This window comes from Gymnoscopelus microlampas (assembly GCF_963454915.1).
Source record: "Gymnoscopelus microlampas genome assembly, chromosome: 4".
Classification (NCBI taxonomy): Eukaryota; Metazoa; Chordata; class Actinopteri; order Myctophiformes; family Myctophidae; genus Gymnoscopelus; species Gymnoscopelus microlampas.
This window is the reverse complement of record NC_139941.1, coordinates 5,684,052-5,710,897: the sequence shown is the minus strand read 5'-3', so window position 1 is coordinate 5,710,897 and position 26,846 is coordinate 5,684,052. Positions and strand designations below refer to the sequence as shown.

The 26,846-nt window shown below is 40.0% G+C and overlaps 1 long non-coding RNA gene across 2 annotated transcripts in view; it reads right to left on the bottom strand.

Annotated features, from left to right (window-relative positions):
• LOC311043588 overlaps nucleotides 1–20,360 on the bottom strand; it is a 39,321-nt gene extending 18,961 nt beyond the window's left edge. For both annotated transcript variants that reach the window (XR_014600615.1, XR_014600616.1), the window contains exons 1-2: nucleotides 20,275–20,360; nucleotides 18,328–18,430 (exon numbers count right to left, since the gene is read on the bottom strand). This is a non-coding gene — a long non-coding RNA (uncharacterized lncRNA). The remainder of the gene's footprint in view (nucleotides 1–18,327; nucleotides 18,431–20,274) is intronic.
• Nucleotides 20,361–26,846: the final 6,486 nt, after the last annotated feature.

Here is a 26,846-nt window from a genome sequence, read left to right as displayed (position 1 = left end):
CTTACTTACATACATTATGTGATTTTTTTGTATTATTATTATTATTTTCCAGTACTTTAATTGTCACTATATTAGGCGATCGGTAGGGTCACACATTCTCACTCCCAACTAGTCACTTATTGAAGAACTGTCAGTAGCCCCTAAACGTCCGATTATGACAGTCCTGATTCCCCTAAAAGTCAAATTTTGCAGTCCTGGTTATTTCTCCCTAAAGCCCTAAAAAGTCAAAACGGGACTATGTCGTTTGCGCATGTGCAAAGGAACGTTCAACATGGTGTGGTGGGTGTGTTGGGGATTGCTCCATTTACAACGCTAACGTCCAGGTCATAAACGATCAGATTTCAAGTATGAAGTGCTTAACTAAAGGCCATGGATGTTAAAATGGTGTACGTTCCAGCTTGAGTACCCATATCTTCAGTATTGTTCAATAAAAAGCCTTTTAATCCGATCGACGGCCATTTTCTCCGTCTTTTCATCAGCTTTCAACTATGCGATCCTATCGGTTGGGAGGTGTATTGCACATTATAACTCTATACGAAAATGGCAGCCAATCGGATTAAAATGCTTTTTATTGAACAACACGGAATATACGGGTATTTTTGAGGGATCGTACATAATTTTAACGTCCGTGGCCATGGGGTAAGCACTTTATAGTTGAAATCTAGACGTTTATGTAGATGTACGGGCCGTAAATGGAAAAAGTGCAAACATCAGGTTGAAGTGTCATGATATGAAACCTATCTATCTATCTATCTATCTACATTGGACTGACACAACGTGAGCTAAGAGACGTGGTTTAAATGCAACATAACACACATGACCACCCAAACAAACCTGGAAATATTCTGTGCATTTTCATATTTTGTTGATCATTTTTCGATAAGTGTTTGTTGAGAACGAGAGATTTGGTTAACTTTTCCAACCCCGTGACGTCACGTCAGATTACTTCCGCATTCCGCGTGTTCGTGCTGATGTCTCTGTCAGTGTCAATAAAGATCTGACAAAACAAATGTTTTATGATCTATCTAAACGTTCAAATGTTTTAAAAAGGTGCTGACCCTATGGCCACGGATGTTACAATTATGTGCGGGCCCTTAAAAGTACCCGTATCTTCCGTATTGTTTAATAAAAAGCATTTTAATCTGATTGGTGGCCATTTTATCAGAGAGTTGTAATGTTGCGTGAGTGCAGTACACCTTTCAACCCATAGGGTCAGGTGAAAACATATGGAGAAAATGGCCAGCAATTGGATTAAAAGGCTTTTTATTGAACATTACAAAAGATAGAGGTACTTTTCAGAACCCATACATGATTTTAACATCTGTGGCCATGAGTTAATAATTTTATATTTAAAGTGTGAATATTTATGTTGATGTACAGGCTGTAAATGCAGAAGTGCAAACACCAGGTTAAAGTTTCGCCATGACTGCCATAATGTATTATGGTTTCCAAGTACTATACTGCCACCGGACATAAACATTAAAACATTAAAACAGATCAAATAATTAAAATCTTTTTTTATTGTTTTTTAACACCCTCCCTCACTGATTGGATGACGCTGAGTCGAATCGTGGGTTACATCAATAGTCTACAATTTTTCAATTAGAAGTTATAGATTTTTGAAATATAAAGTTAAGCGTTTCTCACATTTTTCAATTTTTTTTTTTTTTAAATTAAAAAACACTTTTTCAGACTCAGAAAAGGACGTTGAATTGAATGGGATAGGTCTCGATTTTTTTTAACTTTTGGGAAAGTGGTTTAAACAAGCGTTAAATTGTCATAAACGTGAGGCTTTTTTCACAAAAATATTTTTTTTATTTTCTTATTTTTTCGACCCTTCCAACCGCTTACTGATGATTTCGAGTCGAATGGTAGGTTACATCTATAGTCAGGGGTGCACATAACTTTTTAGGTCTGGTACGCAGAAGAGCACCTGGACATGTGACTTGGTGCGCATGGCGCCCGTCCCGTTTTGTCAACGGGGGGGTTCAGCACGGTGCCCACCGGACAGTTTTGTCAACGGGGGGGGGGGGGGGGGGGGGGGGGGCGAGAAAAAAAGGACGCTCTGCTTCTAAATTCCGCCGATTTTCGCCGATTTTTTTACTCACGCTGTTAGATAAAGCCCCCAAGGTTGGTGCCCTGTGCTGCTGCGCTGATTTTATCCGCCAGACTGGGACGTTCACGGCATATTTTGCACCATTACGGTGCGTTCATCATCGGTGACGAGTGCCTCTAACAGCCGCTGCTGGCTGCGTGCACGCAGCAAGGCAATGCAAGGCAATGCGAGGCGACGCGAGTCATATCTCTACCCCTGTGCCTATAATGGCTGTACATGGGGCCGACGGGTGCTTTAGAGTGATTGTGTGAGTGTGGCTTCAGGAAGTAAATTCCTAGCCTCGATCTCCAGGCTTTTATTTTTTATTTTTGCTAAAAAATAAAAGCTTGGAAATTCCTGTCCCAGCTGTTGGTGCGCAAAAGCGCCTCGCGTCGCCTGATGTGGTGCGCATTTTTTATTTTGGGTGCGCATGCGCACCTGCGCACCAGTTATGTGCACCCCTGTCAATAGTTTAGAATTGTTTAATAAGAAGTTATCGATTTTTTAAATAGTTCAAGGTTTAGCTTTTCTCACATTTTTTTTAAATATTTTTTTTTAATATAAAAAAAAAACACCTTTTCAGACTCAAAAAAGGACGCTGAATCGAATGGGATAGGTCTCGATTTTTGTAAACTTTGGGAAAGTGGTTTTGTCAAACATTGATTTGCACGTGCGGTATCGAGCACCTAATCTGTGATAAATCAATGGAGATATTTTTAAAAAATCTGAAACTTCTCTCCATCCATGTTGAGAGTAAGCCGGATTTATTGGAACCAATCCTGATTTTTTTCTGACACTGATAAGTTCAAAAGTTCACCGAAAAGACTGCAAAGGTCGACGCGGCCGAAACAATTGCATTTTTTTTAATATCTCAAATACGATAAGGACTTATAGTCCAATGTTTGGATATGTTGTTCAACTTGCCAAGACGCACGTGTGGATATCTTGTTTGTCCCTAACCGACATTTTTACCAATTTCTGAATTTGTCTCTCAGTATGGGTGAACGTTCTACGACTCCATGTACCTTATGTCATTGTCAGAAGCAAACGTTAGAAGTGTCGTAGCGGGACAAACAAGACATCCACACGTGCGTCTTGGCGAGCTGTACAACATATCCGAACGACGGATTCTAAAAACGTACCGTTAAGGAGATATGTCGTGTTATTTTACAAAATAAATTGAGATTAGTCCCCAGCCATTTAAGGAGAACGGTAAGGCCGTGTGCGAGAAGAGTTATACGAGCACGTTCGGGGTGGCGCGCTGATGCATATACTGGTGTCCGATTTTGTTTTTACTATTTTTGAACAGTTTTTCGCTATTATCTCAGCCACTAGGGGGCGAAAACACAATCGGACAACGGATTCCGTATCTGCTAATCAGCCCAAACGCGCCAATATAAGTTTCCTCACACGAGGACATGTGGTTGCGAAAGCTAAGGTTACGCGCTTTCTCGATTAACTTGGCCACTAGGGGGCGAAAACACGATCGGACAATGGATTATTTATCAGCTCTTCAGCCCGAACGCGCCAATATATGTTTCCTCTCACACGGACATGTGGTTGCGAAAGCTAGGGTTACGTGCTTTGTTGATTAACTTGGCCACTAGGGGGCGAGAACACGATTGGACAATGGATTATTTATCAGCTCTTCAGCACGAACGTGCCAATATAAATTTCCTCTCACACAGACATGTGGTTCTGAAAATTAGGGTTACGGTCCTTCTAGAATAACTTGGCCACTAGGGGGGCGCCGAATCGGACAATGGATTATTTATCTGCTCTTCAGCTCGACCGCGCCAATATAACTTTCCTCACACATGTTATTATTATTACGGGGACAGAGCTCTGCTCTGTACACGTATTGTTATTGGCAGTATTCTGTCACTTCTTCTTCTTCTTCTTCTTCTTCTTCTGCCACTTTTCGCAGTTCTGGCTGAACCGCGCTGTCGCTTTTTACGAAACTCGGCCATATGGTAGATGGTCATGAAAAACGATCAAAAAATTATTCTCACAATCTTTCGTCCAAAGGTGGCGCTATAGCACTCAATTGAAAATGACAACTTTGACCAGGTACAACTCATGCCCTGTTTGACCTACAGCCATGAAACTTGGATACACATATGCGTCTCCTCATGCTGAACAACTTTCACCCTCTGACTTTTGACCTCTGACCTTTAGATCTCCCACCATTTTGAATTATATGAAAAACAGTCATTGGCTCCTAACTTCTGCATTTTTTCACTTATGGAAAATCCGTTGGAAATGTTTGTAGGCAGTGGTCCAAGGTTCAAGTGCTAAACGTTTCGTGCAGATTGCTCAAAAATCCCAGGAGGAGATAGATTTTAACTATTACAGTTTTATGAAAATTATTCATCTGTGCCTAAAACATACATGCAGACTCACATTTCTTTGAAACTTTGCAGAAATGTACAGGGTCATTCCAAATATCACTGAAACCAATCTTACTCCAATTGGCCAAAAGGGGGCGCTATAGCAATTTTTTGAAAAGGCAGACTTTAAACAGGCATAAGTCATGCCTCGTTTGGCCGAAAGTCGTGAAACTTGCTTACACATGTGCCTTGACTCATGAGGAACACACGTATCGATTTGACCATTAAGCTCCGCCCTTAGATTTTCCGCAATTTTGAGCAGTTTGAAAAATACTTGTTTTTGCCAGTTCTGGCTTAACCGTGCATACGCTTTTTACGAAACTCGGCCATATGGTAGATGCTCATGAAAAACTACCAAGAAATAATTCTCACACTCATTCGTCAAAGGGTGGCGCTATAGCACTCAATTGAAAGTGCCAACTTTGAACAGGTACAACTCATGCCCTGTTTGACCTACAACCATGAAACTTCGATACACACATGCGTCTCTTCATGCCCGACAACTTTCGTGGTCTGACTTTTGACCTCTGACCTTTAGATCTCCCACCATTTTGAATTATATGAAAAACAGTCATTGGCTCCTAACTTCTGCATTTTTTCACTTATGGAAAATCCGTTGGAATTTTTTGTAGGCAGAGGTCCAAAGTTCAAGTGGTAAACGTTTCGTGCAGATTGCTCAAAAATCCCAGGAGGAGAAAGATTTTAACTATTACAGTTTTATGAAAATTATTCATCTGTGCCTAAAACATACATGCAGACTCACATTTCTTTGAAACTTTGCAGAAATGTACAGGGTCATTCCAAATATCACTGAAACCAATCTTACTCCAATTGGCCAAAAGGGGGCGCTATAGCAATTTTTTGAAAATGCAGACTTTAAACAGGCATAAGTCATGCCTCGTTTGGCCGAAAGTCGTGAAACTTGCTTACACATGTGCCTTGACTCATGAGGAACACACGTATCGATTTGACCATTAAGCTCCGCCCTTAGATTGTCCGAAATTTTGAGCAGTTTGAAAAACACTTAAACCCAGGATTTTTCAGCTATTTGCGTGAAACTGTATCATCTGTGTGATCTCCTTTTTCACAGTTACTTGTCTGTTGGGCCAATGGCGTCTCCCTTAAATGAATGCCTCACAATCTCAAGGTCGCCAGTTCAAGCCTCACTTGATGTAGACTTAATTTAAGTTGAATTGCAAACAACATGACTGTATCAATGAATACATGTGCAAATGGTAAAGATAACCTGAAATGCTTATTTGAGAGTACGTTTTTTACGTATGACATACTTCATTCTGAAAATAGCTGATCTACAATCTCACAACTTTTCATGGTTTGTGAGCTTGTAGATCAGCTACTTTCATTAGTTTTGGTTCTGAGGAGATGTACAATTTCTTCATTGGTAAATGGCTTGTGAACGAGTGATCTTAGTGTTAGTGAAACAGGGGCTTGGTTCATGAAAGAAGGCAAGAGTTTATGATCTTCAACAGACAATATCAGCCTGGACAAAGCTATAGCACGATAGGTAGTGTTGCAGCCTATTAGTCTGAAGGTTGAGAGTTCGAATCCTGTTAATGGCAGTAGGTTGAGATGTCCAATCAAACCATTTTGTTTCCATCTCTCTCTCTCATCAATCTATTGTTTCCATGTCACTCTCTCTCTCTTCAATCTATTCCGTTTCCATGTCTCTCTCTCTCTCTCTATTCACTGTCCCCGTATTATCGCTGCTTGCAGCTATATTTATTATTATTATTATTATTATTATTATTACCCTTATTATTATTATTACCCTTATTATTATTATTACGGGGACAGAGCTCTGCTCTGTACACGTATTGTTATAGGCAGTATTATTTTACGAAACTCGGCCATATGGTAGATGGTCATGAAAAACGATAAAAAAATAATTCTCACAATCTTTCGTCCAAAGGTGGCGCTATAGCACTCAATTGAAAATGCCAACTTTGACCAGGTACAACTCATGCCCTGTTTGACCTACAGCCATGAAACTTGGATACACATATGCGTCTCCTCATGCTGAACAACTTTCACCCTCTGACTTTTGACCTCTGACCTTTAGATCTCCCACCATTTTGAATTATATGAAAAACAGTCATTGGCTGCTAACTTCTGCATTTTTTCACTTATGGAAAATCCGTTGGAAATTTTTGTAGGCAGTGGTCCAAGGTTCAAGTGCTAAACGTTTCGTGCAGATTGCTCAAAAATCCCAGGAGGAGATAGATTTTAACTATTACAGTTTAAAGAAAATTATTCATCTGTGCCTAAAACATACATGCAGACTCACATTTCTTTGAAACTTTGCAGAAATGTACAGGGTCATTCCAAATATCACTGAAACCAATCTTACTCCAATTGGCCAAAAGGGGGCGCTATAGCAATTTTTTGAAAAGGCAGACTTTAAACAGGCATAAGTCATGCCTCGTTTGGCCGAAAGTCGTGAAACTTGCTTACACATGTGCCTTGACTCATGAGGAACACACGTATCAATTTGACCATTAAGCTCCGCCCTTAGATTTTCCGCAATTTTGAGCAGTTTGAAAAATACTTGTTTTTGCCAGTTCTGGCTTAACCGTGCATACGCTTTTTACGAAACTCGGCCATATGGTAGATGCTCATGAAAAACTACCAAGAAATAATTCTCACACTCATTCGTCAAAGGGTGGCGCTATAGCACTCAATTGAAAGTGCCAACTTTGAACAGGTACAACTCATGCCCTGTTTGACCTACAACCATGAAACTTCGATACACACATGCGTCTCTTCATGCCCGACAACTTTCGTGGTCTGACTTTTGACCTCTGACCTTTAGATCTCCCACCATTTTGAACTATATGAAAAACAGTCATTGGCTCCTAACTTCTGCATTTTTTCACTTATGGAAAATCCGTTGGAAATTTTTGTAGGCAGAGGTCCAAAGTTCAAGTGGTAAACGTTTCGTGCAGATTGCTCAAAAATCCCAGGAGGAGATAGATTTTAACTATTACAGTTTTATGAAAATGATTCATCTGTGCCTAAAACATACATGCAGACTCACATTTCTTTGAAACTTTGCAGAAATGTACAGGGTCATTCCAAATATCACTGAAACCAATCTTACTCCAATTGGCCAAAAGGGGGCGCTATAGCATATTTTTTTAAATGCAGACTTTAAACAGGCATAAGTCATGCCTCGTTTGGCCGAAAGTCGTGAAACTTGCTTACACATGTGCCTTGACTCATGAGGAACACACGTATCGATTTGACCATTAAGCTCCGCCCTTAGATTGTCCGCAATTTTGAGCAGTTTGAAAAACACTTAAACCCAGGATTTTTCAGCTATTTGCGTGAAACTGTATCATCTGTGTGATCTCCTTTTTCACAGTTACTTGTCTGTTGGGCCAATGGCGTCTCCCTTAAATGAATGCCTCACAATCTCAAGGTCGCCAGTTCAAGCCTCACTTGATGTAGACTTAATTTTAAGTTGAATTGCAAACAACATGACTGTATCAATGAATACATGTGCAAATGGTAAAGATAACCTGAAATGCTTATTTGAGAGTACGTTTTTTACGTATGACATACTTCATTCTGAAAATAGCTGATCTACAATCTCACAACTTTTCATGGTTTGTGAGCTTGTAGATCGGCTACTTTCATTAGTTTTGGTTCTGAGGAGATGTACAATTTCTTCATTGGTAAATGGCTTGTGAACGAGTGATCTTAGTGTTAGTGAAACAGGGGCTTGGTTCATGAAAGAAGGCAAGAGTTTATGATCTTCAACAGACAATATCAGCCTGGACAAAGCTATAGCACTATAGGTAGTGTTGCAGCCTATTAGTCTGAAGGTTGAGAGTTCGAATCCTGTTAATGGCAGTAGGTTGAGATGTCCAATCAAACCATTATGTTTCCATCTCTCTCTCTCATCAATCTATTGTTTCCATGTCACTCTCTCTCTCTTCAATCTATTCCGTTTCCATGTCTCTCTCTCTCTCTCTATTCACTGGCCCCGTATTATCGCTGCTTGCAGCTATATTTATTATTGGAATACAATACACACGGGGTGCCTTAAATATTATAAAATGCATTACAAAAGCGATATCAGCGTTGCATCATTTCGTTTAAAGTACTGAGAATTGGGAAATATATGGGCTTAAATTAGTGCCAATAATATTTTGTACTTGTAAAAATAATTTGTATTTGTAAACACATTTTGCATTTGTAAAAAAAATATTTGTACTCGTAAAAATAATATGTACTCGTAAAAATGTTTTTTGCATTCGTAAAAAAAATATTTGTACTCGTAAAAATAATATGTACTCGTAAATAAAATATTTGTCTTCGTAAATAAAATATTTGTATTCGTAAATAAAATATTTGTATTCGTAAATAAAATATTTGTCTTCGTAAAACAAAGTTTTGTATTCGTAAGATAAAAATGTGTGTTGTAATTGTAGAATTACATTTACAATGAACATTGTGACCAGAAAAAAACAACAGCTTGCTCTCTCGAAGATCTGTTCTACGGATTGCAAAACTTTATTTTTGGCACTCTGCACTTCCGGGTCTGAGCCAATCACGTGAGGCCTTTTCCACTACCCAATCATAAAGCTCCATAGGTCTCCATGGCAACATGGCAAACGGGGTTGCCATGTTGCAACCCCAAGAGTTTTAACTGCAACATAATTCCATTGCTCAGGAAATAAACAACGGATTACAATAATATAACATTCCCTTTAATCAGTAACATGTAGGTGATACCTATGTCTATCAAATATGGTTTTATTGAAAGGCAATCAAAGGCTAGATCGAGTTTAGAAAGCAAACAGGTCATGTCTGGGGGCCTCAGTGCGGCTGCAGAGTTTGATTGAGTGTGAGACTAGGACCCACATGCCATATGTCAAAATGTGCGGCTTCATCGGGAATCGTGCGCATGTATTTTGCTAAGAGATTGGTTACATAGTTTAATTGATATTAATTTATTAGTGCATTAAATTTCCCTATCCACTTTGATGGGAAAATTAAAAAACTTGATTTCAAGTTTTTTTTTTTCCAGAAACTGTAAGGGCTAGAGTTACAAGACTTGGAGGGGAGGTTCATAATTTAATCCGAAATTAACTAAAAAAGAAATACACCAGTCAGCCTCATGGTGGCGCTATAAAAGACCCCTTTACGTTTTGGCCTATAACTTTTGAACCGTAGGTCGTAAAATAAAAATCTAACTCCCCATATAGGCCACGCCCATTTGCGTCAGTATAATTTTCCGCCATTTTGAATTTTCTTCAAAACACACTTTTAGCTCCTCCTACCACATATTTTGTCCAAATTTCACAAAAATCGGTACACATGATCTCTGGGCCCATGCGATAAACATATCCAAACAGCATTTTGATAATCCTTACTGTTCGTCCGTAAATGGCTTCCAAAGTTAGTGGGAGGGGCCTGTTTTACCAAAAATGCCAGAAATCACGAACGAAACGTCCGGTCAATCCCAAATTTAAATCACATGTCGAGGGTGGTTTACTCAACGAATCCCCAAAAGCATTTCCACTTTGACCCATAGGGGGCCACAAATGCACAAAACGTAACCGTTTGATGCAAAAACATGATTTTTGGGGGGAACAATCCTTTCAAAATGTGATAAAAGCGATATCAGGAGTGACGTAACAATATGATTGGCCCGTTACATTGTGGGAGGGGCCTATTTATTTAGTTGGAGGGGCCTATTTCTGAAAATCAAAACAGCACGTATCACGAAGGCAGGATCCGACCGGCACCCGATTCGAATGGCACGTCGTGCGGCCTGCGACGGTATTCCTCCCGGCGTATCCCTCGAGTCCCGGCGGCCGAGACCCGCGACCGGCGTCGGCGCAACCACACTTTTCAATTTCCCAGAATTGCTACGCGTCTAGTTTTTATTAAAGTTGGAGACCTCGCACGGTAGTGGAATGTTCGGTCTATGAGCAGAGCAGCCCGCGTGTCAAATCGTTAGAGAGGGGAAAAAAAGTCACTTAACACTCTGGACCACCCTATAGTTGCATTACCTAGTTACTTTTAGTTAGCAGAAACAAAATAGCAGTTTCATGTTTTTGGTAAAAATGTACCTTTGAGAAAATGACGTGAACAAACACGGCTGTATTTGGGTAGGTTCTTGAACGTTACATCTTTGTGTGGTACAGCTGAGATCCAAGCCATACTACGTCTCTTGAATAGCCTACATTGTTAGCCTCAAACTGTATTCAATCTTGAAGAGGAGAGCTGCGACAGCTTTCTCATAGACCAGCCACACATGTGCAGTGTGCAATGATCACTAGGTAGTCGGCAAAGAAGTTAATGTTTACAAACACAATCCACCGTCACTCTCTAGTCTTAAGCGTGTCTCTATGTACAGTCTGACCCCTCAAGGGCTGCAGCATCGAAAAGGTGGGCGTGGCGAACTTTTGGTGACGCGACGTTGGTACACCCTATAGGTCAGTAGCAGTGCTGTCAAGCCTATAATGCTGGAGGAGGAGGGGGGGTGGGGGCTTTTTTGTAAAACAGGCCCCTCCCGCAAATTTTGGAAGCCATTTATGGAAGAACCGTATGGACTATCAAAATTCGGTTTGGAGATGTTTATCGCATGGGTCCAGAGATCATGTGTACCGATTTTTGTGATATGTGGACAAAATATGTGGGAGGAGGAGCTAAAAGTGTGTTTTGAAGCAAATTCAAAATGGCGGAAAATCTATCCTGGCGCAAATGGGCGGGCCTATATGCGGAGTTGCGTCATGACCAAAGGAATCTAGGGAAAAAAAGATTTTTATTTTACGACCTACGGTTCAAGAGTTATAGGCCAAAACGTAAAGGGGGCTTTTATAGCACCACCATGGGGCCGACTGGTGTATTTCTTTTTTTGATAATTTTGGAATAAATTATGAACCTCCCCTCCAAGTCTTGTAACTCTAGCCCTTACAGTTTCTGGAAAAAAAAAACTTGAAATCGAGTTTTTTAATTTTCCCATCAAAGTGGATGGGGAAATTTAATACACTAATAAATTAATATCAATTAAACCATGTAACCAATCTCTTAGCAAAATACACGCGCACGATTCCCGATGAAGCCGCTCATTTTGACATATGGCATGTGGGTCCTAGTCTCACACTCAATCAAACTCTGCAGCCGCACTGAGGCCCCCAGACATGACCTGTTTGCTTTCTAAACTCGATCTAGCCTTTGATTGCCTTTCAATAAAACCATATTTGATAGACATAGGTATCACCTACATGTTACTGATTACAGGGAATGTTATATTATTGTAATCCGTTGTTTATTTCCTGAGCAATAGACCAATTATTTGTTTACTAACATTGAGCCTGGACGCACAGGTGATTGTTTCACGCAATCAATTCCCAACCTGTTTCGGGGTGCACTGGTTTCAGCACACCCCAACCCCCTCTTGTGTGTGTTGGCTAGTGAGACGCGTCCTAACGAGACCTGATATAATGGGTTTCGTTGCGCGCATACTGGCTGCACGCAGCCAGTATGACGTCGTCTGTTAAGGGGTCTATGGAATTATGTTGCAGTTAAAACTCTTGGGGTTGCAACATGGCAACCCCGTTTGCCATGTTGCCATGGAGACCTATGGAGCTTTATGATTGGGTAGTGGAAAAGGCCTCACGTGATTGGCTCAGACCCGGAAGTTCAGAGTGCCAAAAATAAAGTTTTGCAATCCGTAGAACAGATCTTCGAGCGAGCAAGCTGTTGTTTTTTTCTGATCACAATGTTCATTGTAAATGTAATTCTACAATTACAACACACATTTTTATCTTACGAATACAAAACTTTGTTTTACGAAGAAAAATATTTTATTTACGAATACAAATATTTTATTTACGAATACAAATATTTTATTTACGAATACAAATATTTTATTTACGAAGACAAATATTTTATTTACGAGTACATATTATTTTTACAAGTACAAATATTTTCTTTACGAATGCAAAAAATATTTTTACGAGTACATATTATTTTTACGAGTACAAATATTTTTTTTACAAATGCAAAATGTGTTTACAAATACAAATTATTTTTACAAGTACAAAATATTAATGGCACTAATTTAAGCCCATAGAAATACTCCAGTAAAGTAAAAATACCTCAAAATTGTACTTAAGTACAGTACTTGAGTAAATGTACTTAGTTACTTTACACCAACGCCCTATAGAACCACAAACAGCAATTATTTGATCTGTTTTAATGTTTTAATGTTTATGTACGGTGGCAGTATAGCACTTGGAAACCATAATACATTATGGCAGTCATGGCGAAACTTTAACCTGGTGTTTGCACTTCTGCATTTACAGCCTGTACATCAACATAAATCTTCACACTTTAAATATAAAATTATTAACTCATGGCCACAGATGTTAAAATCATGTATGGGTTCTCAAAAGTACCTCTATCTTTTGTAATGTTCAATAAAAAGCCTTTTAATCCAATTGCTGGCCATTTTCTCCATATGTTTTCACCTGACCCTATGGGTTGAAAGGTGTACTGCACTCACGCAACATTACAACTCTCTGATAAAATGGCCACCAATCAGATTAAAATGCTTTTTATTAAACAATACGGAAGATACGGGTACTTTTAAGGGCCCGCACATAATTGTAACATCCGTGGCCATAGGGTCAGCACCTTTTTAAAACATTTGAATGTTTAGATAGATCATAAAATATTTGTTTTGTCAGATCTTTATTGACACTGACAGAGACATCAGCACGAACACGCGGAATGCGGAAGTAATCTGACGTGACGTCACGGGGTTGGAAAAGTTAACCAAATCTCTCGTTCTCAACAAACACTTATCGAAAAATTATCAACAAAATATGAAAATGCACAGAATATTTCCAGGTTTGTTTGGGTGGTGATGTGTGTTATGTTGCATTTAAACCACGTCTCTTAGCTTACGATGTGTCAGTCCAATGTAGATAGATAGATAGATAGATAGGTTTCATATCATGACACTTCAACCTGATGTTTGCACTTTTTCCATTTACGGCCCGTACATCTACATAAACGTCTAGATTTCAACTATAAAGTGCTTACCCCATGGCCACGGACGTTAAAATTATGTACGATCCCTCAAAAATACCCGTATATTCCGTGTTGTTCAATAAAAAGCATTTTAATCCGATTGGCTGCCATTTTCGTATATAGTTATAATGTGCAATACACCTCCCAACCGATAGGATCGCATAGTTGAAAGCTGATGAAAAGACGGAGAAAATGGCCGTCGATCGGATTAAAAGGCTTTTTATTGAACAATACTGAAGATATGGGTACTCAAGCTGGAACGTACACCATTTTAACATCCATGGCCTTTAGTTAAGCACTTCATACTTGAAATCTGATCGTTTATGACCTGGACGTTAGCGTTGTAAATGGAGCAATCCCCAACACGCCCACCACACCATGTTGAACGTTCCTTTGCACATGCGCAAACCACATAGTCCCGTTTGGACTTTTTAGGGCGTTAGGGAGAAATAACCAGGACTATATTTATGCTAAATAGTAAAGAAAAAGCCTTGTGATGAATTGCTGTAGCAGTAAAATAGAAACATCAACAGAATGAAGTGGTATAAGTGAAATTAAACTTATTTGAAATTAAACAATGAATTGACTTCATGTGCTAATGCAATGGTTCTCAAACTTTTTTGTGCCAAGGACCCCCAAATAGACACTTATTAGACCGTGGACCCCCATTTGAAAAGATAAGCCAGGGACCCCCATAAGAGAAGGTTTTTTACGGCTCTCTAGCAGTGACTTCAACCATTTTAATTTCAAGAACCCCCAGTTTGACATGCATTAGGCTACGGATCCCCATTTAATGGCATGTAGGTCTCTGGGACCCACATTCATATTGTAAAATCAATGTTAATTTAACTCTGAGAGTGTACAAATGGAACCAAATGGACCTGTTAGGGTCCATTTGGTTACATTTGTACACTCTCAGAGTTACAGACCCATAAGGGTCCATTTGGTTACATTTGTACACTCTCAGAGTTACAGACCCAATAAGGGTCCATTTGGTCCCTGTCCATCATTTAGCTGGGGACCCCCTGGAACCCCCTCAAGTACCCCTGGGGGTCCCCGGACCCCACTTTGAGAACCAATGTGCTAATGGTTATCAGCGGTAGGCCTGAAAGATGACGGTCATGGACATTCTTCAACCTGGTGTGATGAATTGCTCAATTTACAACTGTAACGTCTACACAAACGTTCAGATTTCAAATATGAAGTGCTTACCTAAATGCCCAGGATGTTATACATGCCGACGTTTCAGCATGAGTACCCATATCTTCCGTATTGTTGGATAAAAAGCATTTTAATCCGATCGTCGGCCATTTTCACATAGAGTTATAATGTGCAATACACCTCCCAACCGATAGGATCGCATAGTTGAAAGCTGATGAAAAGACGGAGAAAATGGCCGTCGATCGGATTAAAAGGCTTTTTATTGAACAATACGGAAGATATGGATACTCAAGCTGGAACGTACACAATTGTAACATCCGTGGCCTTTAGTTAAGCACTTCATATTTGAAATCTGATCGTTTATGACCTGGACGTTAGCAATCCACCACACCCACCACACTATATTGAACGTTCATTTGCGCATGCGCAAACGACATAGTCCCGTTTTGACTTTTTAGGGCTTTAGGGAGAAATAACCAGGACTGCAAAATCTGACTTTTAGGGGAATCAGGACTGTCATAATCGGACGTTTAGGGGCTACTGACAGTTCTTCAATAAGTGACTAGTTGGGAGTGAGAATGTGTGACCCTACCGATCGCCTAATATAGTGACAATTAAAGTACTGGAAAATAATAATAATAATACAAAAAAATCACATAATGTATGTAAGTAAGTATATATTATTGGAAAATAATCCCTTACCAAACTTAACAAATAAACTGATTTTTATCATTTAATAATAATGAATTAACACGATGGCCCAAATTACATTATCAATATCATTAAATAATTAATAATTAAACACAATGGCAACGCAATTTCGGTCAGCAAAAAATAAATTAAAGAATGAATAAATAAATACATTATAAAAAAATAAATCATATAAATTCACTGAAGGAAGGGAAAATAAAAAAGAAATTATAAATGTGACAATATAAATGTTATATAATCAAAATGCATTTAAAACCACCGCAATATTAGCCCATGTTGCCATGGCAACCTCTCAATACCATTAAATGGGACTTCTGCAGTAATTTTTGTAACCCGAGTCTGAAAGAGGTGGGCGGGGTGTCCGAGAGAACAGCCAATGGAGAAGACTTTCCATTAAATGGGGTTTTAGGAGTAATTTCGGTAACCTGGGTGAGCGGGGTTGCAGAGATTGTACAATTCCACTCCATTGAATGGGAACATTTGGAGCATGACTGTGTTTTGGGGCGAGCGTTTTGGTATTCCCCCGTTGTTGTGCCACGATAAACAAGGAAGTGCAGTGGATCAAAATCACTTTTCGGTTATTGCATCGTCTATTTCTCACTTCAAATGTTTTCAAAAACATTCTTGAGAGCAACGTTTAGTTGTAAATGACATTGGTTGTTTGTTTACATGGCTGTCATGTTGGATAAAGCATAAAACCAAGCAGCGCAGGTTGACATGATGTGAGTCTCTGATTACACAGCGGTCCGTTATAGAGCTCATTGGTCATTATCCAGAAATAATGACCGATGACTGACCAATCAGAATCGAGCATTCAACCAAGCTGTGTAATAAAAATTGATAATTCAAAATATGCTCCTCATTGACTTACATTGTACAGTAAAACAGCTCTCAAAGTCACTCTTTTAGCACATAAACAAACGCAAACAAAGTTGATTCAGACAATATAGAACATCACCAAACCCAGTACTGTTTTTTTTTTTTAAATAAAAATGATTTTGCTGTTTTATTAAGAGGAAAACCTGGACTGGATCCGCAGATGCGGATCTTCAAATAGTAAAATCAAATTTTATTTAAAAAAAAACAGTACTGGGTTTGGTGATGTTCTATAATGTCTGAATCAGCTTTGTTCGTGTTTGTTTATGTGCTTATAGAGTGTCTTTGAGAGCTGTTTTACCATACAATGTAAGTCAATGAGGAGCAAATGTAGAATGATCAATTTTCTAATCAATGGAGCAATTATTTTTTATTTCTTGTCCACCTTTGGAGTTACATCATGGCAAGGTAAATACAAAACCCAAACCTCTACCCAAGTGGTCTTGCCCTTAAGGTGGTTCGAATGAACCCTTACAGGTCTGTAACTCTGAGTGTGTACAAATGGAACCAAATGGACCCTTACAGGTCTGTAACTCTGAGAGTGTACAAATGGAACCATATGAACCCTTACAGGTCTGTAACTCTGAGAGTGTACACATGGAACCAAATGGACCCTTACAGGTATGTGACTCTGAAAGTGTACACATGGAACCAAATGGACCCTTACAGGTCTGTAACTCTGAGAGTGTACAAATGGAACCAAATGGACCCTTACAGGTCTGTAACTCTGAGAGTGTACAAATGGAACCAAATGAACCCTTACAGGTCTGTAACTCTGAGAGTGTACAAATGGAACCAAATGGACCCTTACAGGTCTGTAACTCTGAGAGCGTATACACAAAGGGTGTATGGTTGCATTTGGATCCATTTGTACTCTCATAGTTATGGAGTCCTTGAAAAAGAAAAGGTTTGTGTCATGATTGATTGATTGATTGATGTATTGATTGCATTCAGTACTTTCTACACAGTTTGTAAACAGTACAGTGGTATGATGTTACAATGATGCTAAAAAGGATAACACATTGTGGTCCTGTCATTCAATTCATCACTCATGAACATTAAACATCACAAAGAGAGGAAGAAAAGGGAAGTGCAGAGACGAGTAGAGAAGCTGCTTCCTGTCATCACAGACAACAGGAAGTGAACACACTGAGCAGACATGTTGCCTGGCAACCGCTAGGGCGGGACATGTCACACATATTGACTGGCGTTTACGGTAGCCAATGGGACGAGGTTATCAGTCTGCTCCCCCTGTCTTTCTGTCTGCCTGCCTGCATGGGGTGAGCTTGTAGATCTGCCATGGATGCCCTCTATTCACAGTGTCAATTTAACTCAGAGAGTGTTTGAACCAAATGGACCCTTACAGGTCTGTAACTCAGAGAGTAACAAATGGAACCAAATGGACCATTACGGGTCCATTTGGTTCCATTACTTAAACTCTCAGAGTTACAGACCTGTAAGGGTCCATTTGGTTCAGATCAGATCCTACATCAGTGAAGATGTGTCTGTCCCCAGACAGACAGACAGACAGACAGACAGACAGACAGACAGACAGACAGACAGACAGACAGACCTTCATAGTTTGTAAGATTTAGATTAGATTTAGTCAAAGTGTTGTAACACTGACACAATAACCTTTACAATACACACCTCACTGTGTGGAGGGGTCATCTACACACACTGTGTGGGGGGGGGGGGTTAAAATTAAATACAAATGTTACTTTTCAGGATTCCAATTCAAAAATAGCAAAAATAGCAGATCTACAAAACATCGCAGTGTGACATGTTTTGAGCTTGTAGATCTGCTATTTTTGCTATTTTTGTGTGACATGAAATGGTAAGGTACGGCATTAATTTACGAAAAAAGTTAAAATATGGAGATAGGTGTCTGCCCACACATGGTTTAGCACACACACGCACACGCACACACACACACACACACACACACACACACACACACACACACACACACACACACAGAGCATGTGATCTCAACAAAGGTAAGCATGTATAAACACCTACCTACGTGGATGTACTAAGGAAAGATGCTGGTGCAGAAAGCACAAAGGAGCTGGCCAGATGTATGGAGAACCCAGATGACTGGAGACGCCGATGGAGGGCTCGTCTGAGGACGACGTAGAGAGAGAGAACAGTAGGCAAGGTAAACACATAAACATAATACAGAGAGACAGTGTAGTGTCTCAGTAAACTATAGGATCATAGAATACAGAGAGACAGTGTAGTGTCTCAGTAAACTATAGGATCATAGAATACAGAGACAGTGTAGTGTCTCAGTAAACTATAGGATCATAGAATACAGAGAGACAGTGTAGTGTCTCAGTAAACTATAGGATCATAGAATACAGAGACAGTGTAGTGTCTCAGTAAACTATAGGATCATAGAATACAGAGACAGTGTAGTGTCTCAGTAAACTATATCACAGGTAAACAATCATCACAGGTCACAGGTAGATCACAGGTAAACAATGAACCTAGCATCTGATAAAGATAAAACAAGTAACAAAAACATGAGAACAAATCACCAAGGTATGTCTGCATGGTCGTCATATACTATGTAGCTCAAGGGCCACACACACACACACACACACACACACACACACACACACACACACACACACACACACACACACACACACACACACACACACGGCAGAGTGTGTGCATGTGAACTCAGCCCATGTTAAACCTCGTGCACGCCCACGTGCGTTCCTCGCTCATGCATGAGACATTTAGAAAAAAAGTCACTCTGCTAGAGTTATAGTTGACAGTAAGTCATGTGACCTCAGGGTAATGTGGTCATGTGACATATTTATGAAGGTTTATTGGAATAAAAAGTATGTTTTTCAGCTCAATGTGATATTTGTCCCTCTACACCAAATCTACAATATAGCTAAAGGGCCACGCGTGCACACACACACACACACACACACACACACACACACACACACACACACACACACACACACACACACACACACACACACACACACACACACACACACACCAACCTCAAAAAGAATCCATGGCACAAGCAGCAGCGTTGCAAAATGCATGTTAAATCTGCACCTACTGTACTACATTAACACTGGTACCACGGTGTGGTTGTTAGATGTTACAAGAAACAACACTGACTCCAGAGTTCATTTTGACAGAAAATTCTGATATAATCTTTAGAATAAAACTCCATTTAGTTTGAGACATATTTTAGTTTTCTGACATTGTTTAGTCTCTTAGTCTTAGTCAACAACCTTAACACTGCTGGTGTCCACATGCGTCTCACCTCCGCGCTGCCATGGTGCACACACACACACACACACACACACACACACACACACACACACACACACACACACACACACACACACACACACACACACACACACACACACACACACACACACACACACACACACACACACACACACACGCACACTCACGGCAGAGTGTGTGCATGTGAACTCAGCTCATGTTAAACCTTGTGCACGTCCTCGTGCATTCCTCGCTCAGGCGTGAGACATTTATTTAAAAAAAACACTCATTGTCTCCGCTTTCCTGAACCTACCACACACACACACACACACACACACACACACACACACACACACACACACACACACACACACACACACACACACACACACACACACACACACACACACACACACACACACACACACACACACACACACACACACACACACCAGAACTAAACAAACTGATACAGAAGGCAGAGAGAAAAGGAACAAATTAAAAGTTATCCTACATTGTTTGTATTTTACATTCAACCAAACTTTGATACATAATAACAAGTGGTTGTAATACATTGTATAAAACACAGCACAACATTAACCTTCATAAAGATAAAGGTGAGAACAGCAGACATGAACCTTTATCCCAGCAGACCAGACTAGAGGGATGTGTTCTAGTATATTGATGGATAACACTTACCCTACATGAATGTGTATGCTTTGATCCAGCCTGTTCTGTTCACTGCAACGCTGTGTGTGGACTAAATGGTTGAATGTACAACGCTGGAACGCTTCTATCATAAGGGGCGTGTCTAAAGCTACGCTCCTGTGTTTCTCTCTTACGTAACTTCAGCCAGGTTGTAAGACATTGCCCCGCTATGTAGTCACAGTATGAGAACATGTACTGGTCCTTTTAGATGATCATTGTATCTTTTTAACAGCTCTGTTAACATGAAGCCACTTTATAACAATCAGAACCATACATTTATATTAAAGAAATAAAGGTCCTGTACCTGCGGCAGTAATTCTTTATACTATAAACAAACTGTATTGCAGACCAAAAAGAAAACACTAAACTGTTGCTTTTGAAATTAAATGCAGTATTTTATCTGACCCAATATTAATCAACCAAAATAATAATTCAATTCAATTCAATTAAACGATCAGTGCACTTGTCTCAAAGTCTCCAATGAGTATAGTAATCCAAAAGTAATCCAAAAGTATTCAAACAGATATTGTCGATCTTCTATTTTCTGACAATCAGGTGATCCCCAAAGTCATCAAATGAAAAGGCAATGCATTGCATAAAAAAGTATATTCCTCAACCAACCTTCAAGTCAGGGTCAGTCACATGGGTTTCTTTGTCCAAAAGCTCTGACTGGCTTCAGAGCTAAACCCTCAGAAATGTTCCTCCACCAAACTTATCTCCTTCCAGATGCATAAGTTCTCCGGCCACACTGCTTAGTGGTTTAGTATAGGCTGTATAGGCTGGTTTAGTAAGAGTCTCCTTCTCAAACACCAACAAACACTTTTTTTCAAAACCTAAAATGGAACCCACGGCCGCCTCACTTCCTGTACTTTTATAGTTGTTCCTGATACCTCACTTCCTGTGGGACTTTAGCTACATGTGCTGCTCTTTCCCCACAGCGCCCCCTATGAGTGAACCATGTCAACAGAAAATGAATCATAATGGCCAATATAGCTGCAAGCAGCGATAATACGGGGCCAGTGAATAGAGAGAGAGAGAGACATGGAAACGGAATAGATTGAAGAGAGAGAGAGTGACATGGAAACAATAGATTGATGAGAGAGAGATGGAAACATAATGGTTTGATTGGACATCTCAACCTACTGCCATTAACAGGATTCGAACTCTCAACCTTCAGACTAATAGGCTGCAACACTACCTATAGTGCTATAGCTTTGTCCAGGCTGATATTGTCTGTTGAAGATCATAAACTCTTGCCTTCTTTCATGAACCAAGCCCCTGTTTCACTAACACCAAGATCACTCGTTCACAAACCATTTACCAATGAAGAAATTGTACATCTCCTCAGAACCAAAACTAGTGAAAGTAGCCGATCTACAAGCTCACAAACCATGAAAAGTTGTGAGATTGTAGATCAGCTATTTTCAGAATGAAGTATGTCATACGTTGAAAAAACGTACTCTCAAATAAGCATTTCAGGTTATCTTTACCATTTGCACATGTATTCATTGATACAGTCATGTTGTTTGCAATTCAACTTAAATTAAGTCTGCATCAAGTGAAGCTTGAACTGGCGACCTTGAGATTGTGAGGCATTCCTTTAAGGGAGACGCCATTGGCCCAACAGACAAGTAACTGTGAAAAAGGAGATCACACAGATGATACAGTTTCACGCAAATAGCTGAAAATCCTGGGTTTAAGTGTTTTTCAAACTGCTCAAAATTGCGGAAAATCTAAGGGCGGAGCTTAATGGTCAAACTGATACGTGTGTTCCTCATGAGTCAAGGCACATGTGTAAGCAAGTTTCACGACTTTCGGCCAAACGAGGCATGACTTATGCCTGTTTAAAGTCTGCCTTTTCAAAAAATTGCTATAGCGCCCCCTTTTGGCCAATTGGAGTAAGATTGGTTTCAGTGATATTTGGAATGACCCTGTACATTTCTGCAAAGTTTCAAAGAAATGTGAGTCTGCATGTATGTTTTAGGCACAGATGAATAATTTTCATAAAACTGTAATAGTTAAAATCTATCTCCTCCTGGGATTTTTGAGCATTCTGCACGAAACGTTTAACACTTGAACTTTGGACCTCTGCCTACAAAAATTTCCAACGGATTTTCCATAAGTGAAAAAATGCAGAAGTTAGGAGCCAATGACTGTTTTTATATAATTCAAAATGGTGGGCGATCTAAAGGTCAGAGGTCAAAAGTCAGACCACGAAAGTTGTCGGGCATGAAGAGACGCATGTGTGTATCGAAGTTTCATGGTTGTAGGTCAAACAGGGCATGAGTTGTACCTGTTCAAAGTTGGCACTTTCAATTGAGTGCTATAGCGCCACCCTTTGACGAATGAGTGTGAGAATTATTTCTTGGTAGTTTTTCATGAGCATCTACCATATGGCCGAGTTTCGTAAAAAGCGTATGCACGGTTAAGCCAGAACTGGCAAAAACAAGTATTTTTCAAACTGCTCAAAATTGCGGAAAATCTAAGGGCGGAGCTTAATGGTCAAATCGATACGTGTGTTCCTCATGAGTCAAGGCACATGTGTAAGGAGTTTTACGACTTTCGGCCAAACGAGGCATGACTTATGCCTGTTTAAAGTCTGCCTTTTCAAAAAATTGCTATAGCGCCCCCTTTTGGCCAATTGGAGTAAGATTGGTTTCAGTGATATTTGGAATGACCCTGTACATTTCTGCAAAGTTTCAAAGAAATGTGAGTCTGCATGTATGTTTTAGGCACAGATGAATAATTTTCATAAAACTGTAATAGTTCAAATCTATCTCCTCCTGGGATTTTTGAGCAATCTGCACGAAACGTTTAGCACTTGAACTTTGGACCACTGCCTACAAAAATTTCCAACGGATTTTCCATAAGTAAAAAAATACAGAAGTTAGGAGCCAATGACTGTTTTTCATATAATTCAAAATGGTGGGAGATCTAAAGGTCAGAGGTCAAAAGTCAGAGTGTGAAAGTTGTTCAGCATGAGGAGACGCATATGTGTATCCAAGTTTCATGGCTGTAGGTCTAACAGGGCATGAGTTGTACCTGTTCAAAGTTGGCATTTTCAATTGAGTGCTATAGCGCCACCTTTGGACGAAAGATTGTGAGAATTATTTTTTGATCGTTTTTCATGACCATCTACCATATGGCCGAGTTTCGTAAAAAGCGACAGCACGGTTCAGCCAGAACTGCGAAAAGTGGCAGAAGTGACAGAATACTTCCAATAACAATACGGTTCCAGAGCAGAGCTCTGGCCCCGTAATAATCACCTTACACAAAACGGGGCAGACCAAGGACCAGATGGGCAGATTACATCTCCACACTGGCCTGGGAACGTCTCGGGATCCCCAGGAGGAAGTTGCTAATGTTGCTCAGGAGAGGAAAGTCTGGAGCTCTCTGCTGGAACTGTTGACCCCGCGACCCGACTCCGGATAAGCGGTTGAAGATGGATGGAACTATTTGTATTAAATACGTTTCAATCTAAATCATTCAGACCCATGTCATAGTCACAGAAACCACTACTACTATATGAATCATGTGCCAATAGTCATTTTTACGGGGCCAGAGCTCAGCTCTGGACCTGTTTTGTTATTGGCAGTATTCTGTCACTTCTTCTTCTTCTTCTGCCACTTTTCGCAGTTCTGGCTGAACCGTGCTGTCGCTTTTTACGAAACTCGGCCATATGGTAGATGGTCATGAAAAACTACCAAGAAATAATTCTCACACTCATTCGTCAAAGGGTGGCGCTATAGCACTCAATTGAAATTGCCAACTTTGAACAGGTACAACTCATGCCCTGTTTGACCTACAACCATGAAACTTCGATACACACATGCGTCTCTTCATGCCCGACAACTTTCGTGGTCTGACTTTTGACCTCTGACCTTTAGATCGCCCACCATTTTGAATTATATGAAAAACAGCCATTGGCTCATAACTTCTGCATTTTTTCACTTATGGAAAATCCGTTGGAAATTTTTGTAGGCAGAGGTCCAAAGTTCAAGTGTTAAACGTTTCGTGCAGATTGCTCAAAAATCCCAGGAGGAGATAGATTTTAACTATTACAGTTTTATGAAAATTATTCATCTGTGCCTAAAACATACATGCAGACTCACATTTCTTTGAAACTTTGCAGAAATGTACAGGGTCATTCCAAATATCACTGAAACCAATCTTACTCCAATTGGCCAAAAGGGGGCGCTATAGCAATTTTTTGAAAAGGCAGACTTTAAACAGGCATAAGTCATGCCTCGTTTGGCCGAAAGTCGTGAAACTTGCTTACACATGTGCCTTGACTCATGAGGAACACATCTATCGCTTTGACCAGTAAGCTCCGCCCGTAGATTGTCCGCAATTTTGAGCAGTTTGAAAAACACTTAAACCCAGGATTTTTCAGCTATTTGCGTGAAACTGTATCATCTGTGTAATCTCCTTTTTCATAGTTCCTTGTCTGTTGGTCCAATGGCGTCTCCCTTAAATGAGTGCCTCACAATCTCAAGGTCGCCAGTTCAAGCCTCACTTGATGCAGACTTAATTTAAGTTGAATTGCAAACAACATGATTGTATCAATGAATACATGTGCAAATGGTAAAGATAACCTGAAATGCTTATTTGAGAGTACGATTTCTCAATGTATGACATACTTCATTCTGAAAATAGCCGATCTACAATCTCAAAACTTTTCAGATAGCAACGTGTTTCTGAGCTTGTAGATCGGCTGCTTTCACTGTTTTCGGTAGCGAGGACACATACAATTTCTCTATTGGTAAATGGTTTGTGAACGAGTGATCTTAGTGTTGGCTTGGTTCATGACAGAAGGCAAGAGTTTATGATCTTCAACAGACAACATCAGCCTGGACAAAGCTATAGCACTATAGGTAGTGTTGCAGCCTATTAGCCTATCATGGGGCGGCCATAGCTGGGTGGTTAGTGAGCACGCCTAGGGAACCAGAGGCCCTGGTTGCCCCAGGTTCGATTCCAGGCCATCCCAGCATATGCGTCGATGAAATTAAATTTGTCCCTGAGCAAGACTCTTAACCCCTAATTGCTCACAGGTTCTCATTGGAAACAAGACCACAAGGACTTTCATGAACGACCTGTTAAAAGGAATTATCCTTATCCTAGTCCGAAGGTTGAGAGTTCGATTCCTGTTAATGGCAATAGGTTGAGATGTCCAATCTATCGATTCTGTTTCCATCTCTCTCTCTCTCATCAATCTATTCCGTTTCCATGTCTCTCTTCAATCTATTCAGTTTCCATGGCTCTCTCTCTCTCTCTCTCTCTCTCTCTCTCTCTCTCTCTCCAGTTTCCATCTCTCTCTCTCTCTCTCTCTCTCTCTCTCTCTCTCTCTCTCTCTCTCTCTCTCTCTCTCCAGTTTCCATGTCTGTCTGTCTCTCTCTCACTGGCCCTGTATTATCGCTGCTTGCAGCTATATTTATGGGGCCAGGCTTCCAGCATGGACCCATATTGTTATTGTCAGTATTCCATTTCTTCTTCTTCTTCTTCTGCCGTTTTTGCCAGTTCTGGCTGAACCGTGCAGTCGCTTTTTATGAAACTCGGCCATATGATAGATGGTCATGAAAAACGATCAAAAAATAAATCTCACAATCTTTCGTCAAAAGGTGGCGCTATAGCACTCAGTTGAAAATGACAACTTTGAACAGGTACAACTCATGCCCTGTTTCACCTACAGCCATGAAACTTCGATGCACACATGCGTCTCCTCATGCTGAACAACTTTCACACTCTGACTTTAGACCTCCGACCTTTAGATCTCCCACCATTTTGAATTATATGAAAAACAGTTAAAACCTATCTCCTCCTGGGATTTTTGAGTAATCTGCACGAAACTTTTTACACATGAACTTTGGACCTATACCAAAAAACGTTTGCAAAATGTCTTCCATAAGTGAAAAAATGAAGCTTTAATGAGCCAATGAATATTGCAGTTTTATGACAATTATTCATCTGCCCCTAACACATACATGCAGACTTACCATTCTTTGAAACTTTGCAGAAATGTAAAGGGCCATTCCAAATATCACTGAAACCAATCTTACTCCAATTGGTCAAAGTTTCAATTTTTTGAAAATTGAAACTTTAAACAGGCAAAAGTCATGCCTCGTTTGGCCGACAGCCATTAGACCTGCTTACACATGTGCCTTGACTAATGAGGAACACATCTATCACGTTGACCAGTAAGCACCGCCCTTAGATTGTCCGCAATCTTGAGCAGTTTGAAAAACACTTAAACCCAGGATTTTTCAGCTATTTGCGTGAAACTGTATGATCTGTGTGATCTCCTTTTTCACAGGTTCTTGTCTGTTGGTGGCTTCTCGCTTAAATGTGTGCCCCACAACCTGAAGGTCACCAGTTCAAGCCTCACTTGGTGCAGACTTCATCTAAGTTGCATTTCACACAACATGACTATCAATAAATACATCTGCAATTGTTAAAGATAACATGAAATACTTAATTGAGTGTTTTTTACATACAGCTGATCTACAATCTCACAACTTTTCAGATAGCAATGAGAGTATATTTTTTCAATGTATAACATACTTCAT